Consider the following 16,217-nt stretch of genomic DNA (forward strand, 5'->3'; position numbering starts at 1 on the left):
TTTTATTGTCATTGTTAGTGCACAAGTGCAGTACAACGAAATGTAGGCTTGCGGCTCCCGAGAGTGTACAATTTGGATTAGGACACTTAAACATTTCAACATACATTTGTACATATATATTAGCATAAATATGACCATAATAAAGTGCATCGGCAGATGTGCAGGCTTTAGTGTTTATTTGTGGAGTTCAGTAGGATGACAGCCCTGGGAAAGAAGCTGTTCCTAAATCTGGTCGTACGGGTGCGAATGCATCTGTAGCGTCTTCCAGATGGTAGGAGGGCGAACAGACTGTGGCTGGGGTGGGTAGGGTCTTTGATGATGGACCGTGCCCTCCGTAGGCAGCGTTTCTGATATATATGTTCTATGGTCGGTAGCCGGGTGCCGGTAATGCGTTGGGCAGTTTTGACTACCCGCTGCAGGGCTTTCCGGTCATGGGAGCTACAGCTGCCGTACCATACCGTGATACAGTTTGTCAGGATGCTCTCTATAGTGCAACGGTAGAAGTTAGAGAGGATCGGGGGTGACAGATTACATCCCTTCAGCCTCCTCAAGAAATATAGGCGCTGCTGGGCCTTCTTCACCAGAGAGGAAGTGTTGAGGGACCAGGAGAGGTCTTCCGTGATGTGGACTCCGAGGAACTTAAAGCTGGCCACCCTTTCCACCTCCGCCCCATTGATGTGGATGGGGGTGTGACTTCCGCCTTTGGACTTCCTGAAGTCCACGATTATTTCCTTTGTTTTCTTGGTGTTAAGGGCCAGGTTGTTGTCGGCGCACCACTTCACGAGATGCTGGACCTCCTCCCTGTAGGCTGACTCATCGTTGTTGGTGATCTGGCCTACTACCGTGGTGTCGTCTGCGAACTTGATGATGGTGTTGGAACCATTAACAGCCACACAGTCGTGGGTGAAGAGGGAGTAAAGGAGGGGGCTCAGCACACATCCTTGTGGGGCCCCCGTGTTCAGGGTCAGGGGGGGGGAGGTGTGGTTACCTAATTTGACAGACTGGGGTCTGTTTGTTAGGAAGTCAAGGGTCCAGTTGCAGAGGGAAGTGTTCAGGCCAAGAGTTTGGAGTTTGGTGGCCAGCTTGTTGGGGACGATAGTGTTGAATGCTGAGCTGTAGTCTATAAACAACATTCTGATGTAGGTCTCCTTACCATCTAGGTGATTCAGTGCCGAGTGTAGAGCAGTTGTGATTGCATCCTCCGTTGATCTGTTTGCCCGATAGGCAAACTGGTGTTGGTCAAGGGAGGCAGGAACACTGGCTTTGATGTGGGCTAAGACCAGTCTCTCGAAACACTTCATTATGATGGGTGTGAGTGCGGCAGGTCGATAGTCGTTCAGACATGTCACAGCCGCTTGTTTAGGCACAGGAATGATGGTGGCGGTCTTGAAGCATGTAGGGACTACTGCCTGGGCCAATGACAGGTTGAAGATGGCGGTGAAGACATCAGCCAGCTGATCAGCACCTTCCTTGAGTACCCGTCCAGGGATGCTATCCGGTTCAGTAGCCTTTCGTGTGTTCAGCCTATGCAAAATGGTAGTGCAGCTTAACAACTTGCTGGCTCATATGGACCATTGCTAGCTACTGCGGGAGGTATGCTGGCCAACAACAAAGTCCTGAGCCTCAACTTTACAACATGCACCATAGTTTATGTATAATTCCAATGCTGTGGAATTTATCTGCAAAATAAATGGGTCTGTTCACACAGCACCGGGAGCCTTCAGCAATATTATGAAGCCACTTTGAAAAACGAATCTGCAATATTCATTCCAAATTGTTTAATTTGAATAAGGGGATATTGCAAATTGCATTTCAAGGTCTGTTGTGCCATATTAATGCAATTGCTTCATTTGAATGTCTGGATTATTATTTGAATATGTGGAGAACAAAAAAATGACTGAATTATCTGGGATGGACTGTAGAGCACATCACAGTAAATGGTAGCCATAAACAACACTGCTGGCACTTACTCAAGAACTAATAATGTGATATCTTTACATAATAAATAAATAATTTTAAAGTGCATTTAGAACACAGTTCATAGAATCCTAGAATAGTACAGCACAGAAGGAGGCCATTCAGCCCATCGAGTCTGCGCCAGTTCTTTCGAAGAGCAATCAATTTTTTCTTCAAGTATTTATCCAATTCCCTTTTGAAGGCTATGATTAAATCTGTATCCACCACCCAATCAGGCAGTGCATTCCAAATCCTAACCACTCATTGCTTAAATGTTTTTTTCCTCATGTCACCTCTGGTTCTTCTGCAAATCACCTTAAATCTGTCCCCTCTGGTTATCGAACCTTCAGCCATTGGAAATAATTTCTCCTTATGCAAGTCTTTCTTTTCTTTCTTATTGACTCTATCTAAGCATGATTTCATGATTTTAAACACCTCTATCAAATCTACTCTTAGTCTTCTCTGCTCTAAGAAGAACAACCCCAGTCTATCCATGTAACTGTAATCCCTCATCACTGGAACCATTCTAGTAAATCTCTTCTACTCTCTCCAAAGTCTCCATGTCCTTCCTAAAGTGTGGTGCCAGAATTGGCCACAATATTCCAGCTGGGGCTGAGCTAGTGTTTTATATAGGTTTAGCATAACTTCCTGGCTTTTGTACTCTATGGGCAGGATTTTCATTGGGCCGTGGAGGCGGGATTGGAGGCGTGTGGGGGGTTAAAATCCCGAAATTGGGGGGCACGAACCCATCCCGCCTCCATGCCAGTTTCAAAGGAGGCAGGTACCCGACCCGCACTGGGACCCGCCTCCCTGAGGCGGGAAGGGGATTAGTGCCAATTAACTGCCTGTTAACAGGTAGTTAACAGGCAGTTTTTAGCCTAATCCTTATTTTCATTCTTGAAGTGTGGGATTCCCGACGGCTCCAAACCAGGCCAAGTTAGCAAGGCGGGCTTAAGGGCTTGGAGGGGTCGAGATGTCCGGTATTCAGGTGAGTGATGGATGCATGAGTGCAGAGGTAAGTGTGTTTGGTGTGTTTAAAGTGTTTAAAGAAGTTTTATTTACCTTTTACAGCCTTCCTTCCTTCAGGTCTCGGGAGTCCCTCATCTCACCGGCACAGAAAGCAGAATGGCCGCGAGCTGTCAAGTTGCAGCATTCAGCTTTCTGTTCCGGAGAGATCTCTGAATCATCCTGAGAGGTAGGAATTAACTTAGAGTACAGATTGTCAGTGTTGCTGTCGAGCACTGAAAATTCATCTGTCAAAAGATCTTGACAGATGAAATATCAATCTGTGACGTCACCTGTTGCCGGGTGGCACTTAATTGGCCTGTTGAACCCGCTTGTTGGGCGGGCTCAACAAGGTCAATCAAGTCAAAATTGCATGGGTTGGCTAGAACTCGATGGAGGTGGGACTACAACCCCGAAAGTTGTAGTCTCGCCTCCTACCCGACGACTCAATGAAAATCCAGCCCTATGTCTCAATTTTCAAGCCCAGGATCCCATATGCTTTATTAACTGCTTTGTTAACCTGTCCTGCCATCTTCAAAAAATTGTGCACAAACACCCCCAGTCTCTCTCTTCTTGCACCCCCTTTAAAATTGTACGATTTAGCTTGTATTGTCTCTCCTCATTCTTCCTAGGCCATTTAACCCCGCGAGCCTGAATGAGATCATGGCTGATCTGTGACCTAACTCCATATACCTGCCTTTGCCCCATATCCTTTAATACTTTTGGTTAACAGAAATCTATCAATCTCATTTAAAATTAACAATTGACCCGCCATGAACTGCCGTTTGCGGAAGAGAGTTCCAAACTTCTACCACCCTTTGCATATAGAAGTGTTTCGTAACATCACTCCTGAAAAGCCTGGATCTAATTTTTAGGCTATGTCCTAGACTGCCCAACCAGCAGAAATATTTTATCTCTATGGAAACTTTGATCAAATCACCCCTTAATCTTTTAAATTTCAGGAAATGCAACCCTAGTTTGTATAATCTCTCCTTGTAATTTAACTCTTGGAGTCCAGGGCCTAGAAATTCGGTTGTTTGCGTCAGCGGTTAGCGCCTAAAGAGACCGAGAATTGGGGCGTTACCCAATGTTGGGGCGGGCGCAAAGAAGATAGCGACAACTCCCATATTGACTATACATTTAACGCCTGCGCTAAGTGTTTGCGTGCGCCCGCGAGCGCAAGCAGATCGTGACGTCATTTCAGTGTGCAACGCCTTTTGGGGCGCCTGAGCGGATATTGGGTGGCGCCCGGAGCCTTTACACCTAGCGCTATTAGTGACAGTTCGAAGGAGCGTTAGCAGGCCCTTCTCAGAGTCGGGGGGGCGCTATTTAAAGGGGACAGCTCTAGTATAGAAGCTTCAGCCACTTGGCCTGTTCATTGCGATCGTTGGTGGAGAGAGTTGGTGAGCTACTGTGGAGCAGAGTTTTTGGAATTTAGCATTAGAGTACTTGGGACCTTCAAACCTGTCCGGAGCAGTTGGAGCACTAGACCTAACAGCCTTTTGACCAACTGGCATCGGAATGGGAGATGCTTTGGAGGGTGACGGCCTCATGGCCAAACACTATGAAGGGGCAGAGAGACGGCGGGAGAGAGGGCCGGGATTGGCCAGAAGGAGGAGGGGCAATGGAGGTCGGCCAATCCGAGGGTATGCTGCGAGGGTCTTTAGGCAGCAGGTGTCATACCTTGACATGTCGGAGGAGCAGTGTGTGCGAAGGCTCCGAATCGGGAGGGACGTTGTTACTGAGCTGTGCCACCTGCTTGCTGAGGATCTGCAGCCGCGTCTACGGTGCAGGACCTCTCTGTCGGTGGCCGTTAAACTGACTGTTGCCCTCAATTTTTATGGCAACGGATCCTTTCAGTCAGCCATTGGGGACATTGCGAATATCTCTCAGGTTGCAGTCCACTGTTGCATCCGGCAAGTTACAGCTGCCCTTTATAGGCGAAGGCGTCAATTCATCACCTTCCCTCTGACCCTGGAGAAGCAGACGGAGCGCGCGCAGGGCTTCGCTGCTATTGCGGACTTCCCCATGGTGCAGGGGGCGATTGACTGTACACACGTGGCTTTGAGGGCGCCATTCCAGAATCCTGAGGACTTCCGCAGCCGCAAGGGCTTCCACTCCCTCAACGTGCAGCTGGTCTGTGACCACCGCCAAATCATCATGGCAGTCACCGCCCAATTCCCAGGGAGCAGCCACGATGCCTTTATCCTGCGGTAGACCTCAGTTTGTGACCTTTTTGAGGGGCCGGCTCGACCACGAGGCTGGCTTATTGGGGACAAGGGCTAGCCTCTCTGCCCATGGCTGATGACACCACTCCGTGTGTCCGCCACCCCAGCAGAAGAGCTGTTCAACAGCAGCCATCAGGCGACCAGGAACATTGTAGAGCACACTATTGGTGTGCTCAAAAAGCGTTTCCGATGTCTTGACCATTCGGGGGGAGCCCTGCAGTACTCGCCGGAGCAAGTGGGTCACATCGTCGTCGTCTGCTGCATGCTCCACAACTTGGCGATTCGACGCACCCAGCCAATTCCAGCTGTCCCTCAACGACCAGCAGAGCAGGCGGTCGAGGAGTAGGAGGAGGAGGCGGAAGAGCAGGCGGAGGAGGAGGAGGAGCATGCGGACGAGGAGGAGGAGGAAGATGGAAGGGCTCCTGAAAGTGGAAGGGCCATCCGTCAGAGGCTCATGAGGACTCGTTTCGAGGCCCCTCTGGCGGAATGATGAGTGTCTTTACTCCTGCGCACTTTGGATGTTTGAAAGCCTCTGAAGGCCAGCATCACTGTAATTAGTCACGTGCACCATAGCACATTAAAACTTCTCTTTATTGTCACAAAAGTCTTTCATTACAGCAAAACAACGTCATGTCAACAGAAACCATAACTAACAAAATAACAGTTAACTCTTCGGCAAAGCCGCAAAACTAAACAAACCATTTCCACAACAGGTGAGGGTGTCTTTGAATTTGGCCAAGGAAACGTCTCAGCACCTCCCTCTACTGCTGGCCCCTTAATGGAGAACGACTTCTCTTTCGCGGACGGCCCCTTCCCTCCCTGCTGCTCCTACGTAATTGAACCCCAGTGGTGGGGTGAAGGCTGGGGGAAGCCTGCTGACTGTGTGGAAGCGCAGAAGCCCCTGAGGGACGGCCTGGCCGACCTCTGGGCTTGGAGGGTGCGGACGCAGGATGCTTGATCTGAGCATGGCTGGAAGCAGTGCCCTGCAGGTGGTGGCAGCTGCACTGCAGACGTACCAGCGCTGGCATGTGCAATGGTCACCTGCCGAGAGAGGACACCTGCACCATGGTCGGACGACACACTGGCTCTCTGAGGGGACCGGCTCGGCTAATCCGCCACAATCGCATGCTCCACTGATTCCTGGCCTTGTATGGGACTGGAAGGGCCCGGGGTGATCCTAGCTGATGCAGATAGGGTGGCTGCAGTGAGAGTTCGCGTTGCCTCAATCTGGGTGTGGATGAGGCCGGCAAGTGACTGCGTGGCAGCAGTGAGGACCTGTGAGCCAGGTGCCAGTGCTTCGGAGAAGCCCTGGACAGTTCTTTCCATTGCTTCGGACAAGGCCGGTGCCGACCGCTCCACTGCCTCGGACAAGCCCTGGACAGACCTTTCCAGGGATTGTCCGAAGCCCTGAACAGTCCTTTCCATAGCGGCCTCGAAGCCCTGGACAGTCCTCCATTGTTGGCCCGGAGCCCTGGACAGTCCTCTCCATTGTTGCCCCGAAGTCCAACACACTCTTTGTCAGTGTATCTATTGACTGAGGCACCCTCCCCACTGCAGCCATCAGCTCAGTGTGCCTGAGCCGGGCCTGGGTGCTCATTTCAGCCAGGCGACGCACCTCCTCTGCACTCTGTGCAGCAGTCATCACTACCTGCCTTGCCCTCCGGGGAGACGGTGGCCGAACTTGCCTACCCACCTTGCGTTGCTGCATGCCGCTTGTTCCGGCAACTGGCTGATCCTCAGAGCCCCCCCCCCCACCCTCCCCTCCAGGGAACTACTAGCCCCAGTCTGTAGATGTGTATGCTCCCCTGAGATTGGAACGGATGGTCCGGCTTCCTCCTGATCCTCGCCTCCGGAGGCACTGGCACTGGCAGCTTCAGGGCATTGAGCCCGAGTTGGTGATGCATCATCTGAAAGCAGGGAGGTGGAAGAGTGGCTTTAGCAAAAGGACAGGTTGGCGGAAAGGCTCTGACATGGCTGCACACTGAGGAAGCATGCTGGCGGGGGGACCAAGTGGAAGGAAACAGCTGAAAAAGGAGAGAGCCTTACCCTCGCTGTCGGAAATGGGGTCGGCAGCTGCAGTGGTAACAGGACCAGACAGACGTCCTCCAAGAATCTGGTGCACTCTCTCCTTGAGATCCGTCAGAGTGACGACTTGTGGAGGCCCACCACCGGTTCGAGTCTGGTCCTTTCGCCTCGCCGCCAGCTTGGACTGCAGGGGAAAGAAGGGGAAGTTCGGTAACGTGATGCCTTAAGAGATCATCTCATGCCCCCCATGGTGCAAGAGCCCTTACATGAGGCCTTGAGAGATCATCGCATGCCCCCCATGGTGCAAGAGCCCTTACATGAGGCCTTGAGAGATCATCTCATGCCCCCCGTGGTGCAAGAGCTCTTACATGAGGCCTTGAGAGATCACCTCATGCCCCCCATGGTGCAAGAGCTCTTGCATGAGGCCTTGAGAGATCATCGCATGCCCCCCATGGTGCAAGGGCCCTTACATGTGACCTTGAGTGAAATGTCCATGTGTGTGCCCAGAAAGGGCCATGGGTGCTTGATGACAGATGGCCATTGGGGCATCATGGCAACAGGGTGCTCCAAGTCAGGTGCAGATGGAGGGAATCGGAAGTTTGCATAACCAACACTCACCCTAACGACCCGAGTGAGGTCGTTGAATTTCTTCCTGCACTGAACAGGGGTCCTGGTCGCCATGCTGCTGGAGTTGACCCTCAGAGAAACCTCCCTCCAAGATCGCCGGTAAGCCTTTTGATTCGGCCTCTTGCCATTGTCAGGATACAGAACATCTCGACGGCGCTCAACTGCAGAAACCAACTGGTCCAGAGCCTCAGTGCTGAAGCGCTCTGCTCTCTGTCTCACCTTCTCCATCCTGACCAAGGTTCTTGTGCCAGCGAGGGGTGAGCGCCGATTCTGAGGCCTACAGGGCGTTGAGTATGGCAGCTCAGGCTGACTGACCCACCCCTTTAAGAGCCAGCCGGCGCCTGGAAGTCTCGTGGTTTCCGGTAATTGAGATCACCTGCGCTGCGCTAGTCCGCGCCGATATTGGGTAGCGCCTGAACTTTTGCGCCTTAGGAGCCCCGTGCAACGTCTGATTTCGCGCCTCAATCCCCTTTGGGGGCGATGCAACCCAATATCTTGCCAGGCAGCGTCTGGCTATAAGTTTCGTCTGGCTATAAACTTTGCGCAGCGCCAGTTCTAACGCCTCAAGCGGGGCTATACCCAATTTCTAGGCCCAGGTATCATTGCATCATGTAATCCTATATAGCGTTAGATGAGGAAAGATGGGAGGAGACTCGAATGGAGCATAAATGCCGGCATGGACTGGTTGGGCCGAATGGTCTGTTTCTGTGCTGGATATCCTATGTAATCATTCTAGTAAATCTACGCTGCACTCCCTCCAAGGCCAATATATCTTACCTAAAGTGTGGAGCTCAGAACTGAACACAGTATTCCAGGTGTGATTTAAATAGGGCTTTGTATAGCAGCAGCATGATTCTAACCCCCCTTATATTCTAGTCCTCTAGATATAAAGGCCAGCATTCCATTAGCCTTTTTGCTTATTTTTTGTACCTGTCCACAACATTTTAATGATCTAAGTGCATGGACCCCCAAGTCTCTTTGAATCTCCACTGCTTCTAGCCTTTCAATATTTAGAAAGTACCCTGTTCTAGCCTTTTTAGGTCCAAAATGGATGACCTCACACTTGCCTATATTGAAATCCATTTTGCCCATTTACTTAATCTATTAATATCTCTTTGTAATTTTATGCTTCCATCAACACTGCTTACAATCAGGTTCGTCAGGCATTACAAATCCATGCTGGCTCTCTCTGATCAGCTGAAAATTCTCGAGGTGTTCAGTAACTCTATCCTTAATTATAGACTCTAGTAATTTCCCGACAACAGATGTTAGGCTAACCGGTCTATAACTCCCTGGATTCCCTCCCTCACCTTTCTTAAATAGCAGAGTGATATGTGCAATTTTCCAAGCTAAAGGAATGGTTTCGGAATCAAGAGAACTTTGGAAGATCATAGTTGGGGCATCTGCAATGTTCTCACCTATTTCCTTTAAAACCCTGGGATGGAAACCATCTGGTCCTGGAGATTTGTCACTCTTTCGTGCCATTATTTTCTTCATTACTGTTAATTTGATGGCCTATAAAATACACCAAGTAGCGTAATCGGCACTGGCACACAGCACACTGCACAATGGGCCGAATGGCCTCCTTCTGTGCTGTAAGATTCTGTGATAGCGGCTCCTTTTTTGTTTATTAACTCCTACCAAATATATTCTCTTCTACCCTGGATTTCAACTACTCTAATATTAATTGGACAGAAGAGGTAGGTAAAGGGGACAAGGGAATGGGGTTCCTACAATGTGTACAGGACTCCTTTCTAACCCAATATGTAAAAAGCCGAACAAGGGAAGATTCGCTATTGGATCTAGTAATGGGAAATGACCCAGAGAAGTAAAGGAAGAGGAACATATAGGCAATAGTGACCATAATATAACGCGCTTTAAAATGATAATTGAGAAGGACATAAGTATAACGAAAACCAGGTTAATAGATTGGAGAAAAGCTGATTTTGAGGGGCTGAGATTAGAACTTGGGGAAAAAAATGGGCAACAATATTGGCAAACAACGATGTAGAACAGCAATGGGAAACATTTAAAACGGTGTTCAACAGAGTGCAGGAAAAATATATTCCGCTGAAAGGAAAGAACAAACTAAACAATAATGAGCCTCCATGGATGCATAAATCCATAAGGAAACAATTGAGGGTAAGGAAAGAGACATAATTAAGTACATAGACAATAGGGGACTGCATGATAAGAGAGAATATGAAAAGATTAGGAGATAAGTCAAAAAAACAATTAGGGAGGCAAAGAGGAACTATGAAATTAAATTATCAAGGAACATAAAACAAAATAGTAAAATATTTTATAGGCACATCAATAAAAAAGGAAGGTTGGGATGGGAATAGGGCCATTAAGGGATAGTCAGGATAATACCACAGGTAACGATAGAGTGATGGCAGAAATATTAAATAATGATTTTGCTTCAGTATTTACCAGGGAAATAGAACAGTGGACATGACATTGGATGATGAGATTAGTAATGAGATAAGTGCATGTAAAATAAAAGGGATATATTAAATAAACTATATATCCATTAACTATATATACATTTTAAAAGAATCTAGGGAAGCAATAGCAGAGGCATTACTACGCATATTTAATAATTCGTTAGAAAAATGTATAGTGCCAGAGGACTGGCAGATAGCTAACGTAATACCGATATTTAAGAAGGGGGATAGAACATATCCAGGGAATTATAGATCAGTCAGCTTAACATCGGTGGTAGGAAAAATAATGGAATCCCTACTAAAGGAGAAAATAGAAGAACATTTAGAAACCAAAAATATAATAATGAATAGTCAGCATGGATTTCAAAAAGGAAAGTCTTGCTTGACTAACCTTATTGAATTTTTTGAAGAGATAACAGAGAGTAGACAATGATAATGCAGTAGATGTAATTTATCTGGATTTTCAAAAGGCCTTCAATAAGGTACCCTATAATAGACTGATGAACAAGGTCAGAGAATGCGGAGTCAGGGGACAAGTAGCAAAATGGATTGCTGGCTGGCTTCAGGACAGAAAGCAGAGAGTAGGAGTAAAGGGTAGCTATTCACAGTGGCAGCAGGTGGGTAATGGTGTTCCACAAGAATCAGTGCTGGGACCACTGCTGTTCACAATTTACATTAACGATTTAGACTTGGGAATCAAAAACGTAATTTCTAAATTTGCGGATGACACCAAATTGGGGGGGATAGTCAATACTGAGGAGGACTGCAACAAGTTACAGGAGGACATTAATAAACTTGCAGAATGGGCATATAATTGACAAATGAAGTCCAACACAGATAAATGTGAGATATTACATTTTGGTCAGAAGAATAGGGAGGTCACTTATCACTTGGAGGTGCGAGTCTAGGTGGGGTAGAGGAACAAAGGGATCTCAGAGTACAAATACACAAATCACAAAGTTGTGACACAGGTTAGCAAGGCCATAAAAGAAGTAAACCAAGCACTAGGGTTTATTTCTGGAGGTATAGAATTGAAAAGTAGGGAAGTAATGCTAAATCTGTATCGAACCTTGGTTAGACCACACTTAGAGTACTACGTACAGTTCTGGTCACCATATTATAAAAAGGATATAGAGGCACTGGAGAGGGTGCAGAGAAGATTTACATGGATGATACCAGAAATGCGAGGGTATACATATCAGGAAAGGATGAACAAGCTGGGTCTCTTTTCCCTTGAAAAAGTTGACCTAATAGAGGTCTTTAACATTATGAAAGGTTTTGATAGGGTGGATACAGAGAGAATGTTTCCACTTGTGGGGAAGAGACAAACTCGAGGCCATCAATATAAGATAGTCACCAAGGACTCTGTTCAATGTCTCATCCGAAAGACGACATCTCCGACAGTGCAGCGCTCCCTCAGTACTGCATTGGAGTATCAGCCTAGATTTTTGTGCTCAAGTCTCTGGAATTGGACTTGAACCTACAACCTTCTGACTCCGAGGCGAGAGTGCTACCAACTGAGCCAGTGCTTTTAGGAAATTCTGTTAAAAATCATATACTAACTCAGAAATACAGATTTCTGTTCACAATTATGTTTATATGCTCCAATCCTGTTCCATTTGTTTCTTTGCCCCCCAAATTTTTTTTTTGTAATCTACTGAATCAATGTAAATTAGTAATGTGAAATGACAGTGCACGTAGTACATAAAAGCAACTGCTGCGTCTGAACTACTTTCTATTTCTTATACAGTAAATACATATGGAATGCAAGAAAAAATTGTGGTGCATCAACAATTACTGCAAAATCCAGTCTATACTTTGTACCTTCACAGCTGTTTTATGTTCACTAAATATAAGAATGCAGCTTGGATACTGATGCAGCTTCAGTCAAATAAGTGGGATGAGTTACATTCTAAGAAATATTCAGACCTATATTGCCTTCCCTTTCCTCATTAGGTAAGAGGATCTTCAAGGTGGACAGTTTTGGTTTCCATTTTCCACCATTGGCATTGGTTTCCCACTAATTCCATGGGCTTCCATCTTCTTATAGAAGCATTTTCTGGCAGGGACTGCACTATCTGTATATTGCAGCCTTTAGAATCACAGGTCCAGAAATTGGGCTACTTGCTGCCACCCGTTTGTGCTGCAATCCTGGAAAGAAATGAGGGCCACTGCTCTAACGCCCGCCTCTGGCATGGGACTCGGCGGCTGCCATTTTGGTGAGGGCCAGAGCAGTGCTGGCCCTGGACATGCAAATATGGAGAGTGAGATGTCAGTGGGCGGACAACGCCGACTTACCATCACGCTCTGCAAATTTGGACCTTTGCACTGAGTTTAGTGCTGGATCCTAAGCTCGCTCTGAAAAGCGAGTGTGTAGCAGAAGAGATGTTGTCAGCACTTCTTAAAGGGAAACACAACTTTCAGGTAAGTTTGCATTTAATCTTTTGGACTGGATTTTTTGGGGAGAAATTCCCTAGCTTAGCTCCACCGGCAGCCATCACCCTTTCACCAACTGGTGGCAGGTCCTGTGGCGTGCTCCATTTTGGAAGTCCTGGTAGCGCTGGCGTTCTTCAGTAGCGCCCTGCAAAATAATATGGCGGAGTGGTGACGTCAGTTGGTGAAAGAGTGATGGCTGCCGGTGGAGCTAAGCTAGGGAATTTCTCCCCAAAAAATCCAGTCCAAAAGATTAAATGCAAACTTATCTGAAAGTTGTGTGACGTCAGCCACCACTGCGAACTTCGACCCTAGCGCTGGGTCCTAAGCACTCCAGGTAAACTTAGCATGCAAGCAGACTGACAGAGGCGCCATCAGCACCTCTTAACGGGACATGCATATTTTTGAGGAATGTTTAAACTTTTGGACTTTTTAAAATTTTTTATTGAAGTAGTGGCTTGCTGCAATGGATGTTAAAAGTTTTTTTAAGTGTGTAGAGAGTGCTGCTGGATGCTTGCAAGGCCTTGGATGGTAAAGGAAGGCCTCTGAGAAGACAGAAAATACTGCAAATACTGAGCAGGTCAGGCAATATCCATAGAGAGAAAAACAGAGTTCATGTCTCAGATCGAGATGCTGCCTGACCTGCTGAGTATTTCCAGCATTTTATGCAGTCATTTCAGATTTACAGCATACACTCGCAGAGGGAAGAGGAAGCTGCAAAAGGGGAAGAAGCAGAGGAGGAGTAAACTGAAGGAAAGATACACCCCAGACAGCTCCTTTCTGGCCAGGATATCCGGGACGGAATCTTCCCCCTCTGGTACCAGTGACCACAACCCCAATTCCCCTTTCAACATTTGTCTCACACTTTACCTTCCCTCTGTTGCTGACCATCACAGCACCCTCTTGGCCACAATGCTGAAATAAAAGCCACCATAAAGTAAACTTTCCAATCCAACTTTATACATCTATCCATCCAATATGACATCAAGAAATCAACTCATCACCCTTATGCATTACCTTAGTGATTGTCTTGTGTGTGTCTTTGCCTATCCTACTGATGTCACACAGTTCTACCCCAGTGGCTGCAGCATGGCTGGTGGAAGGCTGCTGATTTTCAGTGGGGGACACTGCAGATGGCCTTGCTGGTCGACCTTGAGGAGCTAGTGGCTGGGAGTGTGAAATCGAATGACGGTGTTTCTTGCTCTTCTTCACTCTTGTCTGCTTCTTCTTGGTCAACCACTGGCTGGGTAGGCTGCATGTTGTGGTAAACCACTGTTATCGTTCACAACCGTTCACTATTGTTACACTGTTGTTATCACTGTTTACACTTGTTATCACTACACAAGGTTACCTCTTGCCACGCACGCTGTTATACCTAGGCATACCTCAGCTGACTCCGCCCATGGCTCCGCCTGCTTGCCCAGGTATAAAGGTGACCGCTTGGCTAGTATTCTTCCTTGTTGGAACCGATCACCCACGAGGGTGGGCTCTGTTATTTAGCCAATAAAAACCTATAGTTACTATCTTAACTCGTCGCTTTTCATGGAATGAATTGATAGGTATATCACATGTCTTGGGTGTGTGAAGTGAGGAAGGCACAGGGGTGGAGTTGTGGTGAGGGGAGGGCGGGAAAGGAAGAGTTGCATGCGAGATGGAGGACAATGTATGAGGATACCAGCATCTTGCAAGGGCTCAGCCATGCCCCTGCCAAGAATGGCCAGCACCGTCTCCTCTAAGGGGGTGGGTTGAGGCTGGGAATGGGAGATGTTTTTTTATTATTATTCATTGATGGGATGTGGGCGTCGCTGGCTGGCTAGGCCTGCATTTAGTGCCCATCCCTAATTGCCCTTGAGAAGATGGTGGTGAGCCGCCTTCTTGAACCGCTGCAGTCCATATGGTGTAGGTACACCCACAATGCTGTTAGGAAGGGAGTTCCAGGATTTTGGCCCAGCGACAGTGAAGGAACGGCGATACAGGTCCAAGTCAGGATGGTGTGTGGCTTGGAGGGGAACTTGTAGGTGGTGATGTTCCCATGCATCTGCTGCCCTTGTCCTTCTAAGTGGTAGAGGTCGCGGGTTTGTAAGGTGCTGTTGAAGGAGCTTTGGCGAGTTGCTGCAGTGCATCTTGTAGATGGTACACACTGCAGCCACAGTGCGCCGGTGGTGGAGGGAGTGAATGTTGAAGGTGGTGGATGGGGTGCCAATCAAGCGGGCTGCTTTGTCCTGGATGGTGTTGAGCTTCTTGAGTGCTGTTGGAGCTGCACGCATCCAGGCAAGTGGAGAGTATTCCATCACACTCCTGACTTGTGCCTTGTAGATGGTGGAAAGGCTTTGGGGAGTCAGGAGGTGAGACACTCGCCGCAGAATTCCCAGCCTCTGGCCTGCTCTTGTAGCCACAGTATTTATATGGCTGGCCTAGTTCAGTTTCTGATCAATGGTAACCCCCCAGGACGTTGATAGTGGGGGATTCAGCGATGGTAATGCCATTGAATGTCAAGGGGAGATGGTTAGAGTCTCGCTTGTTGGAGATGGTCATTGCCTGGCACTTGTGTGGTGCGAATGTTACTTGCCACTTGTCAGCCCAAGTCTGAATGCTTTCCAGGTCTTGCTGCATGTGGACACGGACTGCGTCAGTATCTGACGAGTCTCGAATGGTGCTGAACAGTATGCAGTCATCAGCGAACATCCCCACTTCTGACCTTATGATGGAGGGAAGGTCATTGATGAAACAGCTGAAGATGGTTGGGCCTAGGACACTGCCCTGAGGAACTCCTGCAGTGACGTCATGTGATTGAGATGAATGACCTCCAACAACCACAGCCAACTTCCTTTGTGCTAGGTATGATTCCAACCAATGGAGAGTGTAATGATATCAGCAAATAGTGATGATATTTGTCTGTGTTTGATTACTTATGCCTTACAGCATATTTGTCTGTGTTTTTGATTACTTGTGCCTGACCAGCAGAGGTCATGTGAGAGACAAGCAGTCCAGAGGAGTTTTACTTTCAGTTTCATTCTAGATGCATCACAGCATAGTGTGTTCTGTAAAAAGCTGTAGAAAGTCTTGAACAAGACTTTAGATTAAACAACATTCTCTTTCAGAAATGAGTCTTTATTGAACCCAAAAAGAAATCAAAACATGATGTCAGAAGTGGCTGAAAGAGAAAAAATCTGAAGTTAGCAACTTGATGGGACAGTGAAAGCAGTTGTGGCAAGTAAGCGAAATCAGCTCTCCACATATTAGCAAGCCAGAAGAGAACATTGTTGCTTACCATTAGAGAATAGCTAACGAAGTGAAAAAATGGAAGGTTTACTCCCACCGGCGACGCTTCAATTGACAGGTAATGTGGCTGAAAATTGGAGAAGGTTCAAACAACGTTTAGAGTTGTATTTAGCGGCAATCGGAGCTGACGAGAAAAGTGATAAACAAAAATCGTCCGTGTCGTGGGTGATGCAACGCTGGAGGTATATAATAATTTCATATTTGCTGTTGATGG

The 16,217-nt window shown here is 47.5% G+C and overlaps 1 protein-coding gene across 5 annotated transcripts in view; it reads left to right on the forward strand.

Moving 5' to 3' along the window:
• idua (alpha-L-iduronidase) overlaps positions 1–16,217 on the forward strand; it is a 485,317-nt gene that overhangs the window by 261,278 nt on the left and 207,822 nt on the right. The window lies entirely within an intron of this gene.

This window comes from Somniosus microcephalus, chromosome 2 (assembly GCF_052327205.1).
Source record: "Somniosus microcephalus isolate GS21.2 chromosome 2, FLI_Smic_1.0, whole genome shotgun sequence".
Classification (NCBI taxonomy): domain Eukaryota; kingdom Metazoa; phylum Chordata; class Chondrichthyes; order Squaliformes; family Somniosidae; genus Somniosus; species Somniosus microcephalus.